The sequence below is a fragment of the Elephantulus edwardii genome, unplaced genomic scaffold (assembly GCF_000299155.1).
Source record: "Elephantulus edwardii isolate Elephantulus edwardi_28Jun2011 unplaced genomic scaffold, EleEdw1.0 scaffold00094, whole genome shotgun sequence".
Classification (NCBI taxonomy): Eukaryota; Metazoa; Chordata; class Mammalia; order Macroscelidea; family Macroscelididae; genus Elephantulus; species Elephantulus edwardii.
In genome coordinates this window covers 1775837-1798984 of record NW_006399844.1, presented here as the reverse complement: position 1 = coordinate 1798984, position 23148 = coordinate 1775837, and positions in this window count along the sequence as shown.

The following is a 23148-nucleotide window of genomic DNA, read 5'->3' as shown; positions in this document are numbered from 1 at the left end:
GAGATGTGGATCCTGTTTCAGCTTTCTGTAGGTAGCAGTCCAGTTTCACCAGCACCATTTGTTGACGAGGTTGTAATTTCCACATTTGATAGTTTTACTTCCTTCTCGAGTTATCAGTTGACCATAGATATCTGGGTCTATTTTTATGTTCTCAATTCTATTCCACTGATCTATGTGCCTGTCATTGTACCTGTACCATGTTGATTTGATTACTACCATTGTGTCATAGGTTTGGAGGTCAGGGAGTGCTATACCTCCCACTTCATTTTTGTTTCTCAGAAGTGTTTTGCTTATTCAGGATCTTTTGCCTCTCCAAAGAAAGTCGACAATTTCCCTTTCAATCTCCTCAATAGCCTTTGAGGTGAGATGTCCTGTCTAGTCTGATCCACGTCCATTTCTCTCATACTCATATTTGCTGGGGAACACAGTTCAACCCAGAACTATACTCAAGGACCTGAAGTCTATGTGGGCAATGGAAGTGGGCATGATGCAATAGATGTTGTTCTAGGTCTCTGCCTTTACAGGGTCCAGATGTGCAGCAGAGGTAGAAAATGCTTGGGCATCAGAGAGAGTTTTCTCTGGATAACCTCTCTGATGGGGTCATTGGTGCCTCAGTTCACCCGCTTGGTGGCAGGAGTTCTTCTTATGGAGTGAGTCTAATGAGGCTAGAGGAGGCAGTTCTCGAGCAAGGACACAGGACTTAGCGTTGTCCAGAGTGACCAGTGAGGTCTCCTCATCTACAGCTTTGAGTCTAAAAGATGAATTGGTAGGAGTTATGAACGTAAGTGTGGGTAGAGATAGGTTTCAGTTCTGGCAAATCATTTCTGTGACTTTGGGCAAAATCAAGTCACCTTCCTGAGCTTAGACTCCTCCAGAACCTTATGGGGAAGGAATGCTTTGCCTACCCACTCCCAGGATTGCTGGAGTCATTCACTGGGTATGTACAGTGTAAATGTGTTTGGAAAGAGAAACTTATATGGAACTCCTACTTTCTCGGGAGAGCAGAATAAGGTGAAGACCAGATGTTGGGAAACAGCTAGAGGTAGGGCTTGCCACACAGTCCAATACTTTCCTTTGGCTGAGACATTAAAGTTACATGCAGTGTTCCAGGCAAAGCTAGGGCTTCTAGCAGACACATTCCTCAGATGTGAGCTCTTATTTGGAGATCAAGAACTGGACGTGATGGGTGAGAGTAAATGACTTCCAGAGATCTCAAGCTTTCAATGAATAAGCTCTGTGTCATTTCCTTCTTGATATTATTATGTGTTCTGAAGTTGACTAACTAACTACTTCTCACTCATTGCCAGAGATAACCCTTCAGCAAGTTTTCCAAGGCTTTAAGTCACATGGGAGGGGATCACCCATCTATCCCTCTCAATACTGCTGATGGATTCAAACCACAAGCAAGACACCACCTTTGAGTTGTCCATAATCTTACCGCTCTCCTCTCTGTGGTTCTTGTTTCCTTTCTCCTTCCATCTTCTCCTTTCCTGTCGTCTGAGCTCCCTCCCTCTCAGGACCAGTGTCACCCTTTTGGCCTGGTACTGCTGAGTGGTCTGAGGACTGAGAAGCTCCCTGATGTTACTGTTCAACATAAGCCTGTTCATTGTTTCGCTGCAGATTATATCACAGTGGTGAGTTCAGTTTTAGACTCAAAGGGCAATGAGGGGCCCTCGTGAAAGTTTCTCCATTCTCTGTCACACAAGTAAGCTTGGTCGTTGGTAGGATTTTAGGGTTTGCCCCATTCTGTCTAGGACCCTCTATTGTAATCTCTTTCGGAGCATTCAGAAGTCATAGCAGGGCCCATCTGGTCCTTCCAATCTCAGGATCATGGAGTTTGAGGTCTTTGTGGTATATCATACCAGGGATGATTGGTTTCCATGCATCTTTGATTTTATTCACTTGTCTTTGCTCCTGACAGGAAGGGACCAATAGTTGAACTTCAGATGGCTTTTATTCAGACTTCAGTTTTTAAAACTCTAGACACTACTCACTAAAGTAGGATCCAGAACTTTGTCTTTATGGGCTATGCTATACCAGTTGACCTTGATGTCCCCCAAGATGACAATCCTGAGGCCCAGCAATTCTTTCTCTTTCACCTGCTTTTGATGCTTCCTGAATTGTTCAATTTTTGATCATTAGAATCCTTCAATATGTAACTAGAAGCTTGAATTTGTTTCTTAAGCTCTTTTAGTTTCAGAAATGCTGATGATCTTCTTCTCTTTTGGTTGCTAACTCTAGGTCTTTGCACATTCCATTATAATATACTTTACTTTGTCTTCCCAAGCTACCCTGTCAAGCCTTCTCTCAAGTCTTTTACTTCACCATTTCTCTCTTCTGCTTTAGCAGAATTAGGTCTCTAGGTCTTTGTCTGGAATCTCCACTGAAATCTGTTTACCACAGACCATCCTGTTGAAATCTGCAACATCAACAGCGTAACTTCCAGCATCACAACCTGGAAGCCACCACAGTAAGACAAACAAACAGAGGAGAAGTAGGCTCATCCAACTATCATCCTCAATACCTGTCCCCTCACCTTATGTCCCTTTCCCTTGTACCTTCCTCCTTCTTCAGCTACTGAGTTCCACTTCTGATCCCTGGGTATTCCAGCCTCAGTGGCCTGGCCCAGCCTCAGAAGGCCCAGCAGTAATCAGTGGTCACGGGGCTGCTAGAAGAGGGAGGGCCAGTCCGGCCGTCTCTCCCTCCTCCTCTTTTCTCCCCTCGCCTCTCTGCCATCCCGGAGACCTGTCAGTATTTCCTCCACTCCTCTGTGGGATAATTAAACGTCCTTGTCCTCAGTCCCCTTTCTAATCTATTCATTGTGAGTCATTAGTGGACATAATTGGACAGAACTGAGGAAACTTGACAGCTCTAAGCCTGACCATGCGGCCCCTCCCCTTGGGTTTAGCGCCTCCTTCCCCGTTGTGCCAAGCCCAAGTGTTGGCCTGTGTCATTTTCTCACTGCCATGCTTCCTCTTTTGCTCATTCACTCCATTTACAGCCAAATCCTGTCTCCTTCTCTCACACACAGCCCCCCCACACACACACATCACAGCAGGACTGTGAACAGAAAACACATGTGACACAGCTCTGTGTCTCAACTCCTCAAGCTTTCCTGGGCAGACAGTAAGTGCCCAGTAAATATTTGCTGAAGGAATGAATGGATGGTAGAATTTCACAGATGAATACATCCTGTTTCACCCAAGAGTTTTAACTGATGATTCTTCCCTGGCATGTAGGATGAGAGATGACAGTTGAAATATCTAACCACCTGCATGGGAGCAGGGTCCCTGAAGTTCTTACCGTGCCAAGATTAACCTTTTAGTTTCTGGATGAGAGGCGTTTGGTTGCTCAGAAAGCTCCTGGCTGTGACTATTTGACAGCTGAAGTGGAAGAAGTTCTGTATGTCAAACCTAATCGGAATGTCAGACCTGAACAGGAGTGAGTGAGTGAATCACTCCCTCTCTGTGTCTTGCTCTTCCTGCCCTGTTCCTCGTTATCCTGCCCTTCTGCCCATCTGTAATGAAGCCACGTAGGGTGGCAGGGGAGCCCAAAATCATATATTGCCCCAGGAAAAACTCGGAGGAGTGTCTCTATGAGCCAGTAGGAAGGGGGTGACTCTGCTCACGTAAACTGCAGCCAGGGTTCTTCGGTCAGACAAGAAGAGGAAGGAGAAGCCCCTGGCAGCGCCTCTACCAGGCTTTCCTGGATAAACCCAGGTGGCCCAGCCCCCTGAACATCCCTGTGCCTAGTTTCAGGGTTCAGAGGGCCCGGTTGGTTCATCACAAAGGGACAATGCCCCACCCCTCTACCCTGAGCTGAGAGATGGGACCCTAAAATCTCTGACTGACCCTGACCCTGACCTTGAATGGATGTGTGGCCTGGAAGAAGTGGTACCAGTTTTACCAAATGAAAATCTGTTCCTTCTCTGAAAACCCTGTGGAGACTAACACGCCAGAAGCCAGGGAGGCAGATCTTAGATTTGGCTGCTCAGATGGACAGAGAGCTCACTGTCATGTCAGGAAGAACAAGGTTCACCATTTCAGGTCAGCGCCTGACCTCATTCTTAAAACTGTTACAACAGAGATTTCTAACTTTGAAACTGTGATTCCCTTTCTCCTTTGATTAAAACAGATCACACAGGGGTGAAAAGGTTTGAACAGACATCTCATCAACATTTTCTCAAGAAACATACGAGGTAGCCATCATCAACCCCACTTTATAGCTAGATAAACAGAGACACAGGCTGGCTGAGAGGTAGTGTCAAAAGACCCATGCTAGTTGGTGGTGAAGGCTCTCTGGCTCCTTCCGTGACAGAAAATCCTTTCAGTGTCTTTGGTTTGAAGGAAGTTGCTGCAGAATTGAGACTGAATTGGACACTGGGCATCAGACTCTAGCTGCAAAGAAAGCGGCAAGGTTCTGAGATGGCTTAGGGAGGTGGGCATTTCTCAGAGAGGGTAAAGGATGACTAAGTCACGCACTGACGTGGGGTACTGTCAAGCTGGAACTGACCCACAGTGGGTTTTCAGAACAGTTAATGACACAGGAGGAGACTGCTCATCCTTCTCCAGTGGAGTTGCTGGTGGGTTTGAACCACATGCCTTTAAGATTGCAGTGCAGCTTATTATCACCTTCAGTTGGGGCCAGTCATAACAAGTATCTCTTGAAGAATGCCAGGGAGAATCTCTGATCAAGCTGACACCCTAATGTTTTGTCACACTAAGTCATCATCATGATCTCTACCATCTTTGAACCCATTGTTACAACCATTCTGTCAATCCATCTCAATAAGGGTCTTCCTCTCTTTCACTGGCCCTCTATCTTTTCAGCACAATGTCCTTTTTCAAGGACTGGCCCCTGTGACAACATGCCCAAGATATGTGAGATGAAGCTGTATCATCCTTGTCCCTAAGAAGCTTTCTGGCTACACTTCCTCCAAGATAGACTTCTTTGTTCTTTTGGTAACTCATAGAATATTCAATATACTTTTCCAACACTACAACTCAACGGCATCAAGTATTCTTCTGTCATCTTTATTCACTGTCCAACTTTCAAATGCATGGGAAGCAACTGGAAAAAATACGGGTTGGATCAGGCACATCTTAGTCTTTAAACTGACACTGTTGCTCTTTTACACTTTAGAGAGGTCCTTGTTGTTGCTGTTGTTATGTGCCATCGAGTCGTTTGCGACTCATAGCGACTCTATGTACAAGAGCCCTAAACGCCGTTCTATCCTGTGCCAACCTCGCTGTCTCCAACACATTCATTCCCACCACTCCACACAGAATAGATTCCTCTCATCGAGGGTCTTCCTCTCCTGTGCCATCCCTCCACTCTCCCAAACATGATGTCCCTCTCCAAGGACCAGTCAGTCCCTCCTTGCAACATGCCCTAAGTATGTTAGACAAAGCTTCAGAATCCTTGACTCACCCTCGCCAGGACAAACCTGTTTGTTCTCCTAGCAGTCCATGGTATATTCAACACTCTTCTCCAGCAGCAAAACTCGAAGGTCCTTGACAGAAGATTTTCTCTAATGTAATATGTCTTTTGTTTTCTTGACTGCTTATCCCTTTGGTGGTGATTGTTAATCCAAGTAAAACAAAATCATTAACAATTTCAATCTTTTCACCATTTACCATAATGTTGACTATTGGCTCCCTGGTGAGGAATTTTGTTTTTGTGATTTTGTTTTCTCCATATTGAAGGCTGCGATTTTTGATCTTCTAAGACAGATATTTCACATCCTCTTCAGTTTCATCAAACATGGTGTATCATCTGCATGTTGTCGATGAATCTTACTCCGATCCTGATGACACATTCTTTTTCATGTAATCCAACTTCTCAAATTATTTACTAAGCATACAGATTGAATACATATGGGAAAAGGATACAACCCTGACACAAATCTTTCCTGATTTTAAACCATGCAGTGTTTCCTTGCTTCATTCAGACAACTGCTTCTTGGCTTATTGAGAGGTTTTGCATGAGCACAGTTAAGTGTTCTGGGATTCCCACTCCTCTCAGTGTTAGCAGTAATTTGTTACGATCGACACAGTCCAACAGCTAAACATCTTTCTAGTATTCTCTTCTTTCAGCCAAGATCCACGTGACATTAACAACGATATCTATCATTCCATAGATTTACTAGACATTGTAATTAATATTACATTAATCAATTGCAATTAATGTTATAAAACAAAGTATCAACGATTGAATATAAACCCAGTATTATTCGTAAACCTTCACTCAAATGAAAAGAAAAATTTTTTTAAAAAGAAAGCCTTATATACCACTAAAGAAAAAATAGTATCTGACTTTCTTGCTTTGAACATGTCATCATGAGAGATCCACCATTGGAGAAGAGCGTCATGTTTGATGACACAGAGAGGTAACACAGGTGAGGGAACGCCTTGGTGAGAGAGGTTGTTACTTTATCTGCAAGGATAGGTTTGAACACATTGGCAATCACGAAGATGATGCAAGGCAGGTCAGATGAAATTTCCTTGTGTTGTACGTAAGGTCAGGATGAGCTGGAGTTGACTTGAGAGCAGCTGTCTATCTGCACCATCCATCCATCCATCCATCCAACCATCCATCCATCCATCCATCCATCCATCCATCCATCCATTTCCTCATCCAGATAATCCTCTATCTATCCATTCTCCCACCTGCCCATCCATCCATCCATCCATCCATCCATGACTTAAATCCTTGTCATAATGTCATTAATTAAACTACAAACATCTAGATGGAGCGTGGGTCCTCCGGGGAAGACATTCATTGCAGAAAAGGAGAGAGAAGTTATCTATAGAAGAACAGAAGAGAGGTGCTAAACCTCATAGGAACTCGGTGAAGTAGGCATTCTTGTACACATTTTAAAATAAAAAAAAAAAATACACCAGAACAAAAAACTTCTAAGATTCATAAAGGTGAATTGACTTCCAAACATCACACAGTTGGAATAGTAGAGGCTTTCTTCGTCCATGTAGTGAAGACCATGTGTTTTCTCCCATTGGCTATCACTCTCAAGATCTCTGGTTTGGATTACTTGCAATGCAATCCGTGTTTACATACTAATCTCCTTGTACAATCCACCCCCGCCCCCCGCTTCAAATCTTTCATAGTCTGGCTGACACCTAATTCAATAGCAACTTTTTCTAGTAACTCACTTATATTCAGCCTGCCCGATGCATCTAATTAATTATCATAAAGATATAACCTTTTTTGCACTCATTTAATTGGCTTGTGTTACACTTAATTATCTATTTACAGTGACAAGTGAAACTGATATAAACAGGTTTATGAACAAACAGAGCTGATGGGCAAACCAGGAAGTAGTTTTGTAATAGCCAGGCGATCCAAGAGCCCTGATTTTAAACAGATATGATTTAGAGAGGGCCTAGAAAGGACAGCTAATCTGGTAATCAGCTAGATGGGCTTAGCTAAGACTTCCTAATCTGGACCATCTTGCTACCCAATGCCAAGCAGGTTGGCACAAAGTTTCACCTCTCTGATTTGACCCACCATACCTCCTCCTGCATTCAGACTGGGATTTGACCGCTCATGGGCAGCGTTCAGATTCTTTCTTCTATGCCACACAGACCCAAACTGCCAGCTTCATATTTTGCACGAAACCACCCATTGGTGGATCTGAGCTCTTAAGATCAATTCCCTTTGTCCTTTGTTCGGTAGAGAGCCAACAAGGGTAAGGGTCTCGAGCCTTGGTGAGATGGATTGTCAAATTAGCTGCAAAGATGGATTTGGACATGCTGACACATCACTGAGATGATGCAAGACCAGACGGGAATTTCTTCTGTTGTGCTGAAGTTAATGGCATTCATCCTCAGCTCTTTACCCAAGCCCATGACATTATCCCACAATGCTCTTCGAGAGCCTCTGCCAAGAACAGGATAGGATCAGGGAATGACCCTGGATGAAAATTATGAGGAATAGAGAATCCAATATTTTGTACAAAACAACTCCTTAGGGCATCTAAGCTCTTAGGAGTTGTCTGTCTTTTGTTTGGTAAAGTAGCTCTGGTGGCCCAGTGGTAGGTAAGAACCTGCACTGCAATCCTGAGGACACATGGTTCAAATCCACCAGCTGCTCCATGGGAGAAAGATGGGCAATCTCCTCGTTCGTGATTAACTGCCTCTGAAAGCCCACTGCAGGGTCAGCTATGGGTTTCAATTCAACAGTACACAACAACAACAACAACACTGCTAGGAGGGGAATTGCCACTTTAAAGTCAGACCCCCCCTAAGCAGGACTTTCTTACTTCCATACACAAAGCAAGCTGGGAAAAAAAGCTTCCTCTCTCTCCTTAGAGCCACTCCCTGCCTCTGCTGTCTTCATCTGCCAGTAGGAGGATGAATAAGCACCCTTCAATGGAGCTTCAGGGATTGAGTGAGATGGTGCAGAGCAGAGCACACAGAAAGAGCCTTAACACATCACTTCCTGTCCCCTTCATCCACCTTCCAAGTTTCTTTCACGGCCCAAATGCTTAGGCCTTCAGAATTGGAAGAAGCCTTGAAGAAGAGAATTTAATGCAATATTTTCAAAATTATGTTGTCTGAGCTTCCCTTGAGGTGAGAAAAGTCACTAGAGAAGTCTGAGAGACATCTGGTCTGACAAGGTGAACAAAGTTTCTGTGCTGTGATGTTTTCTAGAAGCCAAAATGTGCTAATAGGGGCCCCTGGGTGGTATAAACAGTTAATGGCCTCACTAGTAACTGAAAGATTGGAGGTTTGAGTTCACCCAGAGGTGCTTTAGAAAAACAACAACAACAACAAACCACCTGGTGATACAGTTCTCAAAAAACCAGCGACTGAAAATCCTGTAGGCCCAGGTACAAAGGGTAACACAAACAACAACCAAAACAGTTACTGGAATTGAGAGAAGGATTTCAGCAAGGCACGAGATAAACACATACAAATCATTTTAGTTCCTTTATACTGACGAGGAAGGATCTGGAAAAGAAATCAAGAAAACAGTGCCTTTTAAAATAGCCCCCAGAAGGATGAAATATCTGGGAATAAACCTAACCAGGGACATAAAAGATTTCTACAAGGACAATGACGAAACATGACTGCAAGAAATGAAAAGTGATCTACATAAATGGGAAAGCATTGCATGCACATGGATTGCCAGACTTAGCCTTGTGGAACTGTCAATACTACCCAGAGCAATCTCTAGATACAATGCATGCCCAATCCAAAGCTCAATAACATTCCTTCATGAAATGGAAAAACTAATCTCCAGCTTTATGTGGAAAAGCAAAGAGGTTCCTGAATAGCTAAAACAATACTGAAGTTGAGCAAAATAGGAGGCTCACCTTTCTGATCTCAAAACTTTACTATATAACTACAATAATTGAACCAGCCTGGTATTTGTGCAGTGACAAATGCATAGACCAATGCCATTGAATTGAGAAGCCAGCAGTAAATGCATCCATCCACGGATGTGGAGCTTTGACAACAAAGGGTAGAAGTCTATTCGATGGGGAAGAAACAGTCTCTTTAGCCATTGATTCTGGCAAAACTGTGTATTTGCAGAAAAATGAAACAGGATCCATACTGCACACTATGCACAAAACGAACTCAAAATGGATCAAAGACTTAATTTCTAGAACTAAAACTATAAAGTTTCTGGAAGATAATGTAGAGACTAAACTAGGAGATCTAACCTTCTGCATAAATAGCCTATCAAACACTACAAAAGCATACAACTGACATAGAAATTATGTGACTTGAATCTTCTATTAAGTAAAGGTGTACACTCATCAAAAGACTTCACCAAGAAAGTAAAAAGATAGCATAGCCCATAGTGAGTTACACTCCTAACCCAAAGATTGCTAGTCTCTGGTGGTTCAAATGCACCATAGAAGAAAGAGGAACAATCTCCTCCCATTGCAAATTACAGTTTAGGAAACCCAAGTTGACAGTATTGAGTTTGAGTGATTTATATCTGATAAAAGTCTAATTTCTGAAATATTTAGAGAATTCCAACAACTCACTGACAAAAAGGCAAACAATCTGATCAGAGAAGGCTGCAGTGAAGTGGACTTGGGGGGAGGAATTGCATAATAATAAAAGAATTTTTCTATTACTTTTCAAAGAGAAGAATGAACTGGAGGGGAGGGGTGGGCAGGGAGAAAAGTGCAACAATGAATGGAAATCCAAAACCTCTAAATTTTCATTAAAATTCATAATAATAAAAAATTTTAAAAAGAGATAAAAAAATAAAAAGAAAGAGAAGAGGAAGCAGAAACATGAAGAGAACACGGGAAAGGAGCTAAATGAAGTAAAATATTTTATTAGAGGGCTTTTTAGTTTATTAACCACTTGATGTACAACCTCATCTAAGGCTCACAACAATACAATAATATAAATAGATAATTATTTTTAAGTAATTATTAAACATGAAGAAAAAGAGCTCCAGAGAATTGAATTATAACTCAGTTATACGGCTGAGATAATGGTAATACAGAATTAGAATCCAGGCTTTGTGATAATAAAAACATTTGTATGTTTATTTACTTAAAAAAAAAAAGAAAGAAAATGGGCTAAGAGCACGAACAGACACTTCACCAAAGAGGACATTCAGGCAGCCAATATAAATACATGAGGAGATGCTCAAGGTCACCAGCCATCAGAGACGATGCAAATGCAAACTACAATAAGATATGATCTAATTCCTGTAAAAATGGCAATGACTAAAATCAAACCTACTTTGTCTTCCCTCGCTGCCCTCTGGAATCTTCTGTTCAACTCCTTAATACCTTGATTTCTTCCCTTTGCTTTGGCTTCTTGGCACTCCAGTGTAATATTTAGAGTTTCTTGGTCTTTTCTTCCTCCTCTGTCTTTGTAATGATCTTTTGCATTCTTCCTGGATGATATTCTTGATATACTCCCACAGCTCACCCGGTCTTCGCTCATTAAAGTCTAAGGCCTCAAATCTGTTCCTGAGATGGTTTTGAAATTCAAGTGGGATAGGCTCAAGGTCAAATTTTGGTTCATGTGGACTTGATTTAATTTTCTTCAGCTTCAGCTTGAACTTGCATTCAAGTAGTTGATGATCTGTTCCACAATCAGCACCAGGCCTAGTTTTCACAGATGATATTGATCTTCTCCAATGATTCTTTCCACAGATGTAATATACCTGATTTCTATGTGTACCATCATGTTTCTTATAAAATGTATTTGCAATGAATAAATAGTTGATTATGCAAAATTCTATCATTCTGTCTCTGGATTCATTTCTGTCACCAAGTCCATGTTTTTCCAACTGCTGATCCTTCTTCTCTATTCCCAACTTTTGCATTCCAGTCTCCTCTTCTTCTTCTTCTTCTTCTTCTTCTTCTTCTTCTTCTTCTTCTTCTTCTTCTTCTTCTTCTTCTTCTTCTTCTTCTTCCTCTTCTTCTTCTTATTATTATATCTTGATTGCATGTTCAATCAATCTCTGCCTGCAAAAGTTGGTAGAAATATTTTCTTTCCTCCTGTTTCGTTCTGTTTTTTGGTACATGTATTTGAATGATAGTGGTATTCACTGGACTTTCTTGTATGTGTATGGATATTATCCTGTCACTCACAACATTATATCTCAAGACGGATCTAGAAATGACTTTTTTGACTACAAAAGCAACCCCAGTTTTCCTCACTTTTTCATCTCCAGCATAGTAGATTATATCATCCTCTGACTCAAATTGTCCCATGCCAGTCTATCTCATTTTGCCAATACCTAGTATGTCAATATATATCTATATATATACATATATAGATATATATTGCATTTCCTTCTTAACAATATCCAATTTTCCTACATTCATGGTTATTACATTCTATGTTTCAATCACTAGTGTCTGCTCACAGCTGTTCCTCCTTCTATATGTTTCCATACTTGAGGGCTCAGCCTCAGTTGCCATATCTGCTAGTCTAAGTGTGCTCTGTTGGCGTCAGAAAATCAAAAGGGCTGAACTCGCTCAGCATTTCTTAAGCGGAATGAACTGAAGAACAAATTCAAACCTCGTGCTGCAATACTTAAGGATGCTTTGGGAAGATATTAAATGACCCAGGAAGCAATAAAGGAAGATGGAAAAAGTATGTAGAGTCATTGTATCAAAAGGAATTGGTGGACTCAGAAGAATTTCATGAAACAACATATGAGCAAGAGCCTGTGGTGATAAACGAAGAAGTTCAAGCTGCTCTGAAAGAACTGGCAAAAAACACAGCCCTAGAAATTGATGGCATATTGATTTACATATTTCAACAAGTAGATGCTGCCTTGGATGCGCTCACCAAGTTGTGCCAAGAAATCTGGAGGACAACCACCTGGCCAACTGACTGGAAGAGATATATATTTGTTCCCATTACAAAGAAAGGTGACCCGACAGAGTGTGGAAATTATCAAACAGTATCATTGATATCACATGCAAGCTAGATTCTGCTGAAGATTATCCAAAACAACTAGAACAGCACAGCAACAGAGAACTGCCTGAAATACAGGCTGGATTTAGAAGAGGCTGTGGCACTAGGGATATTATAGCTAATGTCAGATGGATATTGGCTGAAAGTAGAGAGTACCAGAGGAATGTCTATCTGTGTTTCATTGACTATGCAAAGGCATTTGACTGTGTGGATCACAACAAACTATGGCTGACTCTGAGAAGAAATGGAATCCCAGAACACTTGATTGTGCTTATGCAAAACCTATACTTGGACCAGGAGGCAGTTGTCAAGACAGAGCAAAGAAACACTGCATGGTTCAAAATTGGGAAGAGTGTGTCAAGGATGTGTCCTGTCTCCATACCTTTTCACTCTATATGTGGAACAGATTATTCAGGAGGGTGGGCTCCATGAGGAGAAGTGTGGCATCAGTATTGGAGGTAGACTCATCAACAATCTATGTTATGCAGATGACACAACCCTGCTTGCTAAGCAGAGAAGGTCCTGAAGCTGACTGCAGCCTTCAATATGAATTAAAGCTCAACATCAAGAAAACAAAGATTCTCACCACTGGGCTGACTGTCAGCATCATGATGGATGGTGAAGAGATTGAGATGGTTGACAGCTTCAGGTTGCTTGGCTCTACAATCAACACTCTTGGTACTAGCAGCCAGGAAATAAAGATGAATTGCATTAGGAGAGCCTGCTGTCAGAGACCTCTCCAAATTACTGAAGAGCAATGATGTCCGTCTGGAGACTAAGGTACATGCCTGATATAGGTCATGGTCTTTGCAATTACTTGCTATGCATCAGAGAGCTGGACCATGACTAGGGATGATAGAAGGAGAGTTGATGCCTTTGAGCTTTGGTACTGCAGAAGAGTACTGAATATACTGTGAACTGCTAGAAGAACAAACAAGTCTGTTTTGGAGAGGGTGAAATCAGGCTGCTCATTGGAGGCAAGGACCCTGAGGCTTTGTCTGATATACTTTGGACATATTGCAAGGCGGGATCAATCCTTGCAGAAAGATGTCATATTTGGGAGGGTGGAGGGACAATGCAGGAGAGGAAGACCCTCGATGAGATGGATTGATTCTGTTGCTGGGGTAATGGAGGTAGGCATATCTTAGACAATAAGATTGGCAAGGAATAGAGCAGGGTTTAGGGCTGTTGTGCATAAGGTCACTATAAGTAGCAGGTGACTCAATGGCACATAACAACAACAACAATAACAAAATCAAACTAACAAGCTGAAAATGTTGTTGAGGTTATAGGATGATTGAGACTCTCACAGACTGCTCATGGGATTTTAAAACATAAAAAATGGTATGAAGCTTCTTCAAAAAGTCTAAAAATAGAAATACCTTGTGATCCAGATAGCCCACTCCTAGCTAAACAGAAAAAATATCTAAAAGCAGTGATGCAAATAGACACAACTCCCTGGGGGTAGAGTCCACATGGAGCTGTGCTGTGAACCCAAAGGTGGGGCCTCACTGAAGGTTCTAATCCACCATCTGCTTCATGAGAGAAAAATGGACAATTGCCTCCTGGGTAATTTACAGCCTGTGAAAACTCTCAGGTCTGACTCAACAGCAATGAGTTGTTGTATTGCTACAATTATAGGTAAATGGAGACTCAGCAAAGGAGAAGAAGACCCGCTAATACACGGATTGACTCGGTGACTTCAGCAATGGGCTCTAGTGTGTCAGAGGTGATGAGGACCAGACAGGATAGGCCAGGGTTCAGGTCAACTGTTCACTGAGTCTCTGTGAGTCATACTCCACAACACCTAACAGCCACTACCACACACGCTCCTTGTAGCATTGTTCACAAAAACCAGAAGACAAAACAACCTAAGTGCCCATCAACAGAGGAATGGGTAAACAAACTGTAATAAATACATAAAATTGAATACTATGTAAGAAAGAGAAGTAGACCCTCAGCCAGGTGGATTGACATGGTGACTGCTGCAATGGGCTCTTGTGTGTCAGGAAGTGTTAGGGCAGTGCTGGATAGAACAGGGCTCATAGGGAATTAAGTCAATTACAGAAGGACAAATGTTTTATGATCCCACTATTATTGAACATCAAGGGAAGTATACGCAAGAAATCATTGAGGGTCACCAGGAATGAAAAAGAGAAGGAAGGGAAAATGTTTTTTTCTTTCTTTCTCTCTCTTTCTTTCTTTCTTTCTTTCTTTCTTTCTTTCTTTCTTTCTTTCTTTCTTTCCTTCCTTCCTTCCTTCCTTCCTTCCTTCCTTCCTTCCTTCCTTCCTTCCTTCTCTCTCTCTCTTTCTTTCTTTTATCAGTCTTTTTGAATCTATGTCTTGATTTTTTTTGTCATATCCTGCACCATTTTTTAAAAATTTATTATTAATTTTAGTGAAAATTTACAGAGACTTTGGGTTTCCATACATTCATTCATTGTTGCATTTTTCTCCCCTCCCAACCCTCCCACCTAGTACAGTACCCTCTTGGAAAAGTAAAAGAAAAATTCTTTCATTGTTTTATAAACCCTCCCCTAGGTCCACTCCACTATGCAGCCTTCTCTCTGGACTCCTGTCATGACAAAAATACCTAATCACATATCCCTTTTAAACAGTTTTCTCCCTCATCTGTTTTAATGCACTATACATTATTGAACCCATCTTTCTCAGTCTCTCCCTAACCCCGATGTCAGTCCTGTTTTACAACAGTGGCACCATGCAGTATTTGTTCTTCTGTGACTGAGATGCTTCACTCAGCATAATGTCTTCCAGGGTCACCCATTTTGAATAATATTGCATGAGTTCCTTGTTTTTTAATGCAGCATAGTATTCCATTGTATGAATATACCACAGCTTCTCTATCCATTCATTTGTTGATGCGCACTTAGCTTGTTTCCAACTTCTTGCTATCGTGAGCAAAGCTGTGATAAACATGGGTGTGCATATATCTGCTTGGATGTCACTTACGGTCTTTCGGGGGTATATTCCCAGTAGTGGACTTGCTGGGTCAAATGGTATTTCTATTTGCAACTTTTTGAGAAAGCGCCACACCGCCTTCCACAGTGGTTGCACCATTTTACACTCCCACCAACAGTGAATAAGGGTTCCAGTTTCTCCACAACCTCGCCAGCATTTGTTGCTTGCTGTTCTGTTAAATTTTGCCATTCTTACTGGGGTGAGATGATATCTCATAGTTGTTTTAATTTGCATCTCTCTTAGAGCTAGGGATTTTGAACATTTCTTCATGTGCTTGTTAGCCATCTGAAGGAAAATGGTTTCTAAACGGTAGACGTGTGTTCTTTTTGGTGAAGGGAGGGGCAATACCAAACACAGGTGAAATCAGACACCTTGAAGACAGTAAACAAAGACATTGAGAAGTACACAAGGAAAAGGGGCAATTCCAGTAAATGCTACAACACCTACAACTTTACCCCAAACAGTAGTGACAATCAAAATATATGTGTGATTACATCGGCAGGTATTTATCTATGTATGGGAAGGTATAAGTGAGCAAATGCACACAAATGTGTTGGTGTTATCTATACGAAAGGCTAGCCCTTTGTCATTGAGTTGGAACCTCCTTACAGCTGACTCTCCGCTAAGTTTGAGAGGCAGGTCAAATCATGCAGCTGAGCATGGCCCATTTTTCTCCAAGTTGCGGGTGGATTCTCACCACCAGAGAGGCGTGGCTTTTGGGACAGCAGCACAAATTCCTACAGACTGAGCCTCATATCAGAGCTCCTGATGTAGCCGCAGGCTTACATACAAACATTTGTGTGCAGGTACACCCACATATATGACAAAACACAGAGGGCACAGATACAGACTTCACAGACGTATTCAAACAACCTGCAGTTCTGGCCTGCCGAGTCAAAAGGCTTCAGAACGTAACGAAGCTTATAAAGATCATGATCTACCTCCTACTTTAGTGAAGAGTGTCCAGGATCTGTGTGAGCAGCCGTCTGTGATACAACTATTGGTCTCAACTTGGGTGGAGCAAATTAGTGAAGGAAACTAAAGGTCTAAGAAGAAACTGGTCCACAGGAATAATAGCTCACATCCGGAACTAGAAGGTACCTGAATACCAGTTCCCACCATTCTAACCAGGAAAACAATAGAAGATCAAGGAAAGAAGGGGGGGGGGGGGAATGAAGAACAAAACTAAAATTCCTTTTGAAAAATGCCCAACCTACTAAACAATAGAGACTTAAAGGATCCCCAAGACTTCTGCCCTCAAGTACCCGTAGACTTGGAACTGAAGCTATTTCTAGAAGTCACCTTTCAACTAAAGAATAGATTGGCTTATAAAAGAAATAATATCATTCATGTGTAATGTATCCTTAAAACAACCAACTGTATGAGACCAAATGGTCAATATTTACCTAAAACCAAAGATGAGTAGGCAACGAGGAGAAGGGAAGCCAGATCAATGGACACAAAGCGGAGATAAATGAGAAGGCTGACCGGCACGCTGTGAACACTGTAATCAATGTCATGGAACAATTTTCAGGAAAAAAAAAATGGTTAAATGGGAACCTAATGTTCTGTGTAAGCTTTCACCTAAAACACAATAAAATATTGTTTGAAATAAGAAACCTCATGGGGTACAATTCTATCCTGACACAATGGTAGCCAGGGTGCTTTGGGATGTGCTGATGTTGGAAGGCGCACTCACTGGTGGTGAAACAGTGAAGTTTGGCTGCTAACTTCAAGTCTGGTGGTTGGAGCTCACCCAGTAGCTCCGTGGAAGAGAGAGATCTGGTCATCTGCTTCTATGAAGATTATGCAAAAGCACTCCCCGCCTTGCTGGCTCTGACTCACAGCGACCCTCCCTCAGGGTTCTGAGGCTGTAAAGCTTTTATTTTTATTTTTTATTTTTATTTTTTTTTTGAGGCTGTAAATCTTAATGGAAGGAGACTGGATTCGAACCACCAGAGACAGTTGGCCTCCGGGTTAGCAACACAACCCTCTACAGACTATCTCACTAGCGTTCCTTGAAAATTACAGTCAAGAACACTCTATAGGACAGTTCTACTCCCAGGAGTTGATAATAACCTCCATGACATTCAAAACCAACAGTCTAGGTTGAGGTGGAAAAAGTACCTGCTCTCAAACCTACCCCCACCCCTGCCCTAGGCCACCTTGTAGGAATCTCATCTTTAAAGCTCTCTTGTTATTATTATGTGCCGCTGAGTCGAGCCGTACCTGACCCTCCTCCAGTGGGTTTTCAGAAGCTGTAAATCTCAAAGGAGAAGATTGTCCATCCTTCTCCTACGGAGCAGCTGGTGGATTTGAACTGTGTGTCTTTGGGTTTGCAGCACAGCTTCTTATCACTTGACCAGCAGACCTTCCTTCAATTCCTTACAAGCCCCTGTTCTGATCTATTCTTCCCATCCTAATGATAAAAGGTATAGATTAGAGTCAAATGAGTCTCAGAAAATCTTTGCTCAAAGTCTCCCAGCAATAGAATTGTATGACATCATCAGTGTGAACCATGTCTTCCCACCACTCCTCATGCCAAGCCCATGCTTCTTTTCTAACTCTTGAATTCATCAGAAATCTAGTGACGATGTCAAAACAGAGGGGCCAGGAGTAGATAGGGTTGTTGGGTCACTGCCCATGCTCTTTGTAAATGTTGAGGGTCGCATAGTCAAGGACTGGGACTGAGGAGGATTTATTTCTGCCAGCTCAATATAATCCCATGGAAAATCCACCGCATTCTAGGCCGAGTCATCAGATGTCTGTGCATCGATTCATCTTGCTCAGAGTTGCTTATACCTTGGGGCTCGTCTCAGCCTGGTCAAAGGATCTGAGCAGATAGGCTGACTCAGACCCTGCATCCTCTCTACCTCACGGACACTGCCCACGCTGCCTGTTCTGGACTAAATGTGGAGGGAAATTGGACTCATACGTCTCTGTTGGATTCTTAGCATTCTGATTGGGCGAGGAGGATGGAATTAAGATCCTGTGGATGGGAGCTTCCTGGCAGTTGTCCCAGGCCCAGACTGTCCAAGCAGTTCGTAGCAGAGGCAATTCAATGGACAGGTCAAGTTGACAAAGACCACCTCAGAGCCTCGCCCTGACATCACTCGGTCTTCTGTGTACCTCAGGGCTGGCTGCCCCTGCACCCCTGACCCCTCAGGCTTATATGTCTGAGTCTAAGCCTTCCAGATGATGCCCTTGGGCCTTCTGTCCTCCCAGTCCCTCTGTGACAATCCACACCTGTGCTCCTAGGTGGGCCCACACCTGCTGCCTCACTCTCCTGCACATGTTTGAAGAGGACTTTAACCCCTCTGACCTCTACCTGAACTCGAAGGCCCATCTCCCCCAAGGCATTCTCTTCCTGGGTCCCTCTATTGCAAACTTCCTTTCTCCTAAGGACCAGATCACAGCCTACAGCGGCATGGCATAAAGAAAAGTAGTGCTTGTAATGATAGAGTTTCAGTCATTGTCATTGTCATTGTCATTGTCATTGTCATTGCTGAGCCATGAAGGAAAGACTCAGGAGGGCAGCCTGTAGGTCAAAGATTACATTCTGCCTCTCCCAGGAAGCTGTCCAAGAATAAAATGGACTATTAGTCTGTAGTGATCACCCTGTTATTACAGTCGTTTGATTCGAGGTGGCCCCCCATCTGTCTGCTTAGAAACGTAGAAGTTGGTGAAAGAGAGGAATCCTTCAATGAGATGGATTGACAGAGTGATTGTAACCATGTACATAAGCACAGCCGAAGCTGTGGGGACAGTGAGGGATAGAACAAGGCATCGATCTGTGGTTCGTAGGGGGACTATAAGTTGGGGTTGACAGCACTGGGCCACAACAACCCATCTGTCAGGACAGCTATGCCTGGGAAGAGGAAGGCTAGGAAGGTGGGCACAGGACAACATTTGAAATGTTAACACTTCCGTCAACAATTCATGGAAAAGCGCGTTGCACAGACCCTGGTGTGTAGCTGCTGTTAGTTACTGTCAAGCTACTTCCAACTCATGGCGACCTCACCTTTGCAGGGTAGAACTGCTCCCAAGGGTTTTGAAGGCTTCATGACCTTTCAGAGGCACACTGCCACGCCTGGCCTCCCTGGCACTTCTGAGTAGGTTTGAACCACCAATCTCCCAGCTGGTAGCTGTGCATTTACGTGTTTGCAGCATCCATTGTAAAGAACCAACAGATGTGTCTGGAAGAGCGCAGCCAGGGTGCTCCTTTCAGACAAAGATGGTTAAGACTTCATTTCTTACTCTTTGGACACGTAGCTAGGAGAGGCCATTCCCTGGAAAGAGTCATCATGCTTGGAAATGCGGAGGATCAGCGAAGGAGAGGAAGACTCCCTACAGACTGGGTTGACATGGTGACTTCAGCAACGGGCTCTAGTGTGTCAGAGATGATGAGAATGGCACAGGGCAGGGCAGGGGTCAGGTCGGCTGTTCATAGGGTCGCTATGAGTCATACTTGACAGCACTTAATGACAGTAACAACATAGTAGATAGCTGCTTGGTATCAGAGCAATTTGCTCAGTATCAGAGGAATAAACTTCCCGTCCTTCCATCTCCACTCTAAGGGGCTCTGGTGGTGGACTCTGGAGGGAGTTGTCTGGCTGACCTGAAATGCTATGTATCTCTAGAAGTTTGACTCCTCTAGCGGCTACAAGGGCAAAAACTGGGCAACCTTCAATGTGGTTTACAACCTCAGAGATCCAGCCCTGTGTTCTAACTCCATGGCAATGACTTTGAGTGTGAATTTATCTCCACTCTGGGCTGAGGAGGACTCTTCTGTGCTGCTAGAACTCCCCCCCCCCCCTTCACCAAAGCACTTGCTCTGTTATTAGAACTGTTGATTCTTTGTCAGTCTCTGATGCTTGGGAATTTCACAAGGGAAGGAGGGTAATCCTTCTTCATCCTACAACCCCAGCACTTTGCTTGGAGCTTCTCAAAGCGGACATCTGATGTGCCATGTGCTGTAACTGTTTGAACATCTTGATCAAACACGGGAGTGTATCTCCGGGTGTATCAGCTGGAGAGGGTATAAATCCGTGTCCCCACGGGGCACAGAGATAAGCCATGCTGAGGAAGGACCTGGAACAGCCAGGAGGGACAGCACTGGCTAGACACGCTGGTCTGAGTCTGAAACTCAATGTTCCGATTCACTTTGGCAACCTCTGGCTGACTGTTGTGCCAGGGAAGTTATTGACATTGAAATTGAAATTGAGTTAGGAGAAGGGAGGGAGGGAGGTCTGCGGGAGCCATGCAAATCAGGGCAAGGGGGATGGAGATATTCCTATTCTGGGAAGCCCTTTATTATCCCACGTTCCCAGCTCCTGTATATTTATAACCTGTTGCCACTAATTGGACTTTCATATTTCTCCGTTTGGAAGGCTGTGGACTAGGGCATTCAGGCCATTTTGTCCAACCTCCCTTCCAAAAAGCACTCTGAATTTAAGCGTCTACTGTGTACCCAGCACTGTGCAAAGTGCTTCGTACACTATTGATAGAAGCTGTCGCCATTTTAAAGGTTGACCCCTCTTTACCTCCAGGAGTCCCCTCCAGAAAAGCCCCAGCAGGCGGGTGGCCAACCCCTGGTGGGACAGCCCCAGTGACAGGGAGATCACTACCTGACTAACAGCCCTTTTTAGTCTCGGACAGCCTCTGTCACAGAGGCTTTTCCTGAGCTGGAATGGGTTTGTCCTCTTGTTGCCGTGGGTACTATGCCTAACCTCCTCCCTGAGTCCCCTTGGGGGACCCTTCAGCCTGCTGCAGTCAGGGAGGCAGACAGACGGGGCTTCAAGCGGAGATGGACGGTGCTCCAGGCACCCCTCTGGGGTTGGCGAGCGTCTGAGTGCCCCTGTCTCGGAGGGGGCAGCCCCCTTGTCAGAGCTGTGTGTGTGCATGCAGTCCAGCCCTGTGTGCGTGTTCAGCCTGTCACTCTCTCCGATGTCATTTATCACCTTCTCTGTCACTCACACATCATAAAGTGGAGCGCAGGTGCAAGCAAGTCAGCTGCAATCAGAGAGATGGGAAGGTAGGCTGACGGACAGGCGGGCTTCCACCGCTGCAGGCAGGTAGCACGTCTAGCCGCCCTTTTCATAGACCAGCTGGACAGCTGGGTAGACAGACAGAGAGCCAGGCCTGAGGCGGGAAGCTGACACACAGACAGGTAGCAGCCAGGAAGGTGCTGGGCTTGGGGCAGGGACCCTTGACCTCGCAGCTGCTGCTATTCCTGGCCTCTGAGCCCCGCTTGGGCGGGAAGCATCTAAGGACAAGACCAAGTGCTACAGGCTGACAATATGCCCTCCTCACAGCCCAGCCAGGACAGGCTCCCTACTGAGGTCTACAACACCCTCCTTCCCAGCCTTCACACCTCCAGGTCCCTGTGAACCACTCACCCCAAAACCAACGAAAGGACCAGAAAGGGAGGGAAGCTGAGTCTCCTTCTGGAAGTCTCCACACACTGATCACTGGAAACACATTCTCTAAAAGCAGGAGATGAGAGATTTGATGTTGCCTGAGCACTAATCAACCAGACCTCATGCTGAATCTTTCTCATTAATGCCTTCTCACAATCATAACCGACACTTCACAAGTATTATTTGAGCAGTTAAAGGAATCACCCAAAGCCTTTCAGTTAATAAGAAGCCCAGAGAAGATTTGAACTGTGGTCCTCCTGGCTTTAGGGTTCATCCTATACTCCTCACTCTCACAGCTATCCCCTGGGGATGTGAGGACCCCACCTGGCTCCAATGTGTGGATTTCCTGTGTTCTCAGGAGAATGAGGTAGTCGGGAGAAAACCAAGTGATTTATGGCCTTAAGGAAGTTCCCATTGGAGGGGCTGTGAATTGATCCAGAAATAGAAGATGATGTAAGCCGGGGCATCCCCCCTCCCCAGGCCCTTGGCGTCATTCTCTGGAGATCATCATCAGAATTGACGTACCAACAATTACAGAGATTGGATTTGCCCTTTTCTGGCTCTGGCTGCTCAAACGTCATCCCCAGTGTTCAGGGAACACCTGTCTGCTTGCCCAGTTGCTATCATTGTCATGGACACCCTTCTGCATCCCCCAGGCCTGGAAACGCCAGAGGGCAATGCTGGACTCTGGCCCATCTATACATCACCAAGCTGGAAGCTTGTCTCATCCAGCCACTTTCTTCAGGAATCACTAGCTCTGGTCCCTTCTCCCAGGATCCTTGGCATTCTGTTTCCCAGCTTCCTGACCTTTTTTTCCCTTTTTCACTTATAGCCTCACCACTAAGACCCAACACTAGGTACCCTAGTTGGACCTCTTGTTGTCTGCCTTGACCTTGACTTAGAATCTCTGACTGGGCTGTAATTGGAGGTTTAGGAAAAAGGCAGTGGTAAGAGTATTGAAGAGTAATGATGTCAGTCTGGAGACTAAGGTGTGACTGATCCAGGCCATAGGCTTCGCCATTGCTTGCTATGCATCAGAGAAATGGACAATGACTAAGGATGATAGAACAAATTGATGCCTTTGAGCTGTGGTGCTGGGGAAGAGTTTTAAATATACCATGGGCTGCCAGGAAAACAAACAGGTTCGTCCTAGAGAGGGATTCTGAGCCTTTGTCTGACGTACTTTGGGCATGTTGCAAAGAGGGACAGTTCCTTGGAGAGGGACATCATGCTTGGAAGGGTGGGGGGGATGAAGAAAGAGAGGGAGACCATCAATGAGATTTATTGATAACAGTGACTGTGATAATGAGGGTAGGTGTGTTGGA